This window comes from Protomyctophum bolini, assembly GCF_963924005.1.
Source record: "Protomyctophum bolini genome assembly, chromosome: 21".
Lineage (NCBI taxonomy): Eukaryota > Metazoa > Chordata > Actinopteri > Myctophiformes > Myctophidae > Protomyctophum > Protomyctophum bolini.
This window is the reverse complement of record NC_137882.1, coordinates 31,456,835-31,463,981: the sequence shown is the minus strand read 5'-3', so window position 1 is coordinate 31,463,981 and position 7,147 is coordinate 31,456,835.

Below are 7,147 nucleotides of genomic sequence, written 5' to 3'. Positions count from 1 at the left end.
GTGTGTGTGTGTGTGTTTTGTGTGTGATACACTCATGTCACCATGACTCAGCCATAACCATATAAGGAGTCCCCAAAGCAGCTATACGTCCAAATATGGAGTGTGTTGCATCAATCACACAAATCACTCGGCCCCATATATGGGCACAAAAGCGGGACAGACAGACAGACAGACATGATCTGCTAGGTCTCATATAATAGTTAGTGCTCACTGCGTTCGCAATAATCACTGTTATAATTGCATTATAAAGTACAATAATGGCATTCCTCGAGGTGCAGATGATTATACATTTAATGTTTTTTTTCTACTTAATTGAAACACCTGATGACCACTTATACTGTAGCGACTTTACTCACACTATGATGACGTGTGCACAGTGATTCTAGTGCACTAAAACAATTATATAAAAACAGTATTGATATTTGTATGAATTCTTAATTATGATACTTGACATTATGTAACATGCAGTTTTAAATCATTATGATTGTGATATATTAGACGTGCTTATAGCAACAATGCATTGTGTATGACTATGTATATAATATATACACATAAGACAGACTTTTATAGACGTAAAAAGCGTCATCATAGTCCAGTTTTCGGTGAGAGAACTGGACTATGTAAAACAGAGAGATGTGTTGTGTGAGCGGGGACCACCGCGGCGTGACGTCATGTTGTAGTAGTTTTCGGTGGTCACCTCTTTACCGGAAACTGGACTATGAATGCACTGACACCACGGCGCGTATTCAGAGTGTCAAGATGTGGGGGAAGTTGTGATTTGCTCTCGTTCACTGCAATGCAATTTGCGGCATTTCCAAACCAATATTGCGCAGAGTATAGCGATTATCAAACGCATTTGCAATGCCATACGTTGAAAGATCTGTTGCCCCGTGGACAAGGCACGCTACCTCCGCAAGTTAGACATCATCGGCATAGATGTTTGTCCGTATGTGATTAAGGATTGGCCCAAGTTGCATTGGCAGCCTTAGAAAATTCTTACCCCGGGTCTAAAACCTGGATGTGACATTTGTGGGCGTTCCTGTCTAGCGTGGCGTCAGTGTATAGGCCTTTATATACGGCCACAAATTATTCATGGAAACGGTGTATTCTGTAGCCTACCGATTATAGACAAAAATGGCGTTTGTGTTTAATAATATATTTTCTTTTCAACAGTTGAGAGACAATGGTGTCCCAGCATGTCACCATGAAGCTGGCACTGCTCGCCATCACAGCTCTGACCTGCATCTGTGCTCAGGTGACCTTATGACATTTTGACATCTCTGCCCAGGCAAAAACACGCTACCATTAAAGACCTTATGACATCTGTGCCCAGGCAAAAACACATTACCATTAAAAGGACCACTTCACCACTTTTCAACCCATCTTCATATGATAGGTCCTCACTAATATTCATGAAAAAATATATATATATTCTACTCTGTCTGTGTCTCATAGGAGGGCTGTGGGCAGTTCAGAAACCGTCCTCCAGTGACATCATCGATGGGGAATACAAGCTAATAGAAACTGCAGGCTTTCTAGTCCTGAAACGTTGCAATGCGAAAATGGAAGCCATGGTTTTCAAGATAATTAAAGTCTAAGCATTTTTGTAAAAAAAATCTTGTTCTAATCTGCCTAATGATGATGTCACTGGAGGACGGTTTCTAAACTGCTCACAGCCCTCCTATGAGACACAGAGACACAAAGAAATCGTGCCATTTTATCATGATTATTAGTGAGGACCCATTATATGAAGAAAGGTTGAAAAGTGGTGAAGTGGACCTTTAAAGGGGCTTTTCCACTAGTCTTCCAATCCTGGCAGCATGTCATGGGTTCGACTCCCGATCCTGACGACCTTTGCTGCCGCGTCACTTCCCATCTCTCTTCCCCCAATTTCCCCCAAAACAAAAAAGGTTGAGAAACACTGGCCTACAGGGATTTACCCACGGAATGAATATATATATATATATATATATATATATATATATATATATATATATATATAAAATCATCTATACTACACTAATAAGGACACATAATAATAACTAATAACCCATCCGTTACTACATGTGGAGTCAACTCCCGCAATTACCTTCTTCCCATAGTGCTCTGTTGGGCGTATGGGTTCCCCAGGATATCCACCTGGTCCGAAGGGTCAATCAAGCTCCCCTCCTGGTCAGAGATATCCACCTGGTCCGAAGGGTCAATCAAGCTCCCCTCCTGGTCAGAGATATCCACCTGGTCCGAAGGGTCAATCAAGCTCCCCTCCTGGTCAGAAGAGTGATGGAGGCTCCCTTGGTTCCCTGGTTTGTATACTATGATCTAATTTAAAGGGTTAGTTCAGATTTCTGGACTTAAAGCTTAAATACTTGGCATTAATTAATATAGTGGCCCCCTGCAGACCTCCACCAAATGACCAGAACTATACTAAATATTCACCAAAACCAAACCAGAACTCCCACCACGGGACTCCACAATCTATGCAATGAATACATTTGCAACGACTATATTATGGCAAGTATTTCCTATACAGCCAAAAATCTGAACTAACCCTTTATATTGCCTTGTATTTATTTACGGCGACTTAGTAACGATCTTGTTCTTTCTTTTTTAGGGTGACTTAGTAATTATCTTGTTTTATTTTAGGATGACATATGGTAGTATATATGAGCCAAGCGTCATGTATAGCATGCATGGGGGTTTATTGGTCCGACGTACTGTCACGTACATCAGTGGTTCCCAAAGTGGTCCTTGAGGGAGTTCCAGGGGGTCCCCAGCTAAATGATAGTTTGGAACCAAATGGAACATTTTGCGTCTGTAACTCAGAGAGTGTACGAATGGAACCAAATGAACCCTAACGGGTCCATTTGGTTCCATGTATACACTCTCAAAGTTACGTAATGCATGTCAAACTGGGGGTTCTTGAAATTAAACAGGTTGAGAATCACTGCTATAGAGCCGTCAGGATCTTCTCTTATGGGGGGTCCCCGACATATATTTTTCAAATGGAGGTCCGCGGGCTCATCAGTGTCAATTTGGGGGTCCTTGACATGAAAAAGTGTGGGAACCACTGACATACATAACAGTCCTACAGTCATGCGTCCGACACCATACCTAAAACCCAACCCTAAACATAACCTCACAGGAAGCCACGGGTTAGTTGTAACCGGTATAGCGCATGTCGCGAGCGACGGTTTTGTCCCAACTAATGCCTGTCGGACTGTTAGTATGTCTAACAAATGTATATATGTCTAACAAATATATACCCAAAACCCTTGAAACCGTCATGCTGTCCATACTGTACAGCATGCACGGCTATATATATAGGCTAGTATAACAGTCATTTCACTACAAATGCAGTTTACTGCTCTGTGACACTTTCCCTGTACGCACAGGCATAAAAGGCCATAGTTTTATTGCTTTATTGTAAAATATTGCCATAGCTCCATGTGTTCTAATGCTGTGAGTTTCACTTCTTCTTGTAATGCAATGTATATTTGTGATTGCAGGATGACTACAGTGACTACAGTGACTACAGTGACTACATTGGCCCCCCTGAACTCCCGGTAAATATCCTACTCTGCCTTTAACTATTATCTTACAGGCAGATTTTGTACTGAATCAATTATGGATCTTTATTTAACTTATGTGTTTTTAATGTGATAAGTGGTATTGCTTCCCCACAATCCATTTGTATGAATCCAAAAAAGTGTTTGAAGTAGCCAATGTAAAACATTGCCATGTCTTCTAATGTGGTGAGATTCACTGCTTCTTTAAATGTATGCATATTTGTGATTGCAAGGCAACCCTCATGACGGACGCCCGGTAAATATCCTACTCTGCCTGTAACTAGTATCTTACAGGCAGGCTCCTGGATCAATATGTATAGGCTATATCTTTATTAAACACGTGTTTTAATGGTAATATACTTTTGGTTAAAACAAAAAGGGTTTTGTTGAAAGGTTAATATCAGTGTTTCTCAATGTGTATATAAAATCATATAAAATACTGAAAGAGGTGTGCTTTTATTCTTCTTTTTTCAATCCCAGGGTCCACCAGAAAGACCAAAAGTAAGTTGAACTGCCCCAATATATGACCACGTTCATTCTGTTACACCCTGGGCAAGACCTCAGCGGCTTAGTAATCATCTTGTTCTTTCTTTTTTAGGGTGACTTAGTAATTATCTTGTTTTATTTTAGGATGACATATGGTAGTAATTATCATGTTTTAGGGTGACATATTAATAAATTACCATATTATATATTTTAGGGTGACAATAATTACCATATTATATATTTCAGGGTGACAATAATTACCATATTATATATTTTAGGGTGACAATAATTACCATATTATATATTTTAGGGTGACGTAGTAATGACCATATTGTGTATATTAGGGTGACAAAGTAATGCTCTTGTTCTTTAGGGTACATATGGAAATATGCCACCCTCCAGACGTGTTAGGCCCAGCCAGCGGCGGAAGGAACAAAGGGTTAGTATATGTACATATATTTTGAAAAGACTCGTACTTGATTTTGATTTGTTCGTTTACATCCTCAACCTCAACCTCAAACCCTCACCCTAACCCTAACCTCCCCCGGGGCAGACACCTAAACCTAACCACCCAGCCTCTCCCGGCAGCGTCTAGTGAACAGATCTAATGAACAGATTTAAGACTTCCCCTCTCCCGACCCCCAGCGCACCTCGGACCAATGCTCCTTCTGAGGGAACATAGGGCTGAGGGAACATAGGTATGACCCCATCAGGGGATGTTGCGGGATTTTAGCGGAAGTGAAATAGTTGATGCTTTACAAATCAGTTTACATTCTCTGCGAATGAAACGGTTGTTGTGATTGGTCGGGGAAATATCGTATCCGGGGGAAATACATTTGACGGCTGTTCCGGAGGATACAACCGCCGATAGCTTCTCTGCCTTAGGTACTGACTGACCTCATGCCTCCTATGTATGAGGAATCCAAGCTGCTTCTTTTCACCTGACAGGGGGGAATTTCCCTGGCCGGACGTAGCGCGTGGAAGGAACACGTTTTTCCGACCAGTTTGTTTCCCCTCCATCAGGCGCCCCGGCTGGCCAGGGGGAGGCAGTTAAGGACCAGGCTTACTGCATGTTTTTGTGGATCGATCGCTTCAGTAGGGGTGGTGGGGGGTAGGGATTAGAGAAAGTTGTACATTTAACTCAACTGTACAGTTGACCACTAAAAGAAGCAGCCTGAGCCAACCCAAACTGAACTACACAACTAAACAAGTGGTTTAACTATGTTTTTTTATTTCTTCATTTTCCTCAGTTCCGCCGAATGAAGGGGGTGGCATGAAGTCTGGATAGACAGAGGCTCCAGAAGGACAGCTGGGAGTGGATTAGCTGCAAAACATGTTTCCTTTCTTTATTGCAATAATCAAGCTCCTATAAGCCATGTTTGTGATGCACTGCATGTTTTCACGTGTTTGAAAAATTGATAAAGGACCGAAAGATAATTATACGTTTGTACTGTGTGGTCATTGGATGTTTAAATGTGAATAGTTACTTGTGCAAGCAGAGCGCGCAAGTAATAGTTTCGCCCGGCTCGTATGCACCGTCCCAGCCAACCCGCCACTTTTGATGCGTATGCACCGTCCCAGCAAATTGTGCCTGATTTGCTGGGACCAGATTACATGGTGTGTATATGTATAACTAGCTCTCAATGATGACGTAAGAAATATGTGGATTAAAGGACCCAATGCCAGAGTGTAATTGGTTTTCCATGGTGACGTAATGTTTTAGTGTTGGGAGGATTAAAGGTAATGCTCCTGTGTATACATGTATGTAATCTGGCACCACTGCCGTATCAGGCACAGTTTGGGACGGTGCATACGCATCAAAAGTGGCGGGTTGGCTGGGACTGCGTACGGCGCAAAGTAACCACAGTATACCGCTAATCAACTTACAAATTACATAGTATATGTATGTATAACTAGCTCTCAATGATGACGTAAACATAAAATATACCGCTAATCAATTTACAAATTACATATACATACATATACATAGTATATGTATAACTAGCTCTCAATGATGACGTAATAAAGATGTGGATTAAAGGACCCAATGCCAGAGTGTAATTGGTTTTCGATGGTGACGTAATGACGATATGTTTTAGTGTTGGGAGGATTTAAGGTAATGCTCTTATGTATACATGTATGTAATCTGGCACCACTGCCATATCAGGCACAAGTAGTCATTACGTAACATGCATAAAGTAGGTAGGTAGCAAATAGTTAAAGGTATTGTAGACAAGTTTCCAGTGTTTGTACACAGAATTGATTGAGTGTTTCCAAACAAATAAAAATCTAGCTCCACCCCCCTCCCCCCGTCATTCTATTGGCTGAGCCAGGTCACTTCAGGCTATGGGGTTGTTGTTGCTGCTGGGAGGGACGCTATGGATATTGCGCTCGTATGGCTAAATATGACGTAAAAAAATTATGAATTTCTATCGATATCATAGTTACAACAATGACATTGAGTTGACATGTTTTTTTAAGGGTAACTGTAGCGTAATCACAATATCACAAGACTGACACGACGAGTCCCGCAAATGAGAAAGTAGGAAGTAGTGGAGCAGACTCACTGGCTCTCAATTCAATTATCTTTCATTTGTAATCGTGCATATAAAACATATTGCCCCTCAAATGCCCCAGCCACTACAGCATCGTTCATGTGAACTACTTTGTCCACGGTTATTCATTGCAATGAAGAAAAATCGCTATGATGATCAGCGACGGCTTGTCACCGTTGGCGAGCACGGGTTGAATGCAAGCTTCAAGCCGGCCGGACCACCCAACCATGCGCTATACATAGCGATTCTCATAATTTCAACAGGCTTACATATTACATCATAAACATACTATTTCACATGAACAATGGTGAAACTAAGATATGGGGATAATATTATACTTGCAATGAAATCGCATTGCGTTTTCATTATAATACTGCTGGGTCGAACACACAGTCACAGCCTCGCGCTGCAATTGGCTAAAAGTTTAAATCCCCTTTGACATCCCGGGTAGTAAACTGTAGTGGATATAAACAGTGCATTCAGCCAGAGGGGGCCAAAGGGAGAGTGTGCTGTTGCAGGAGAACACCTCAGCATCATAAT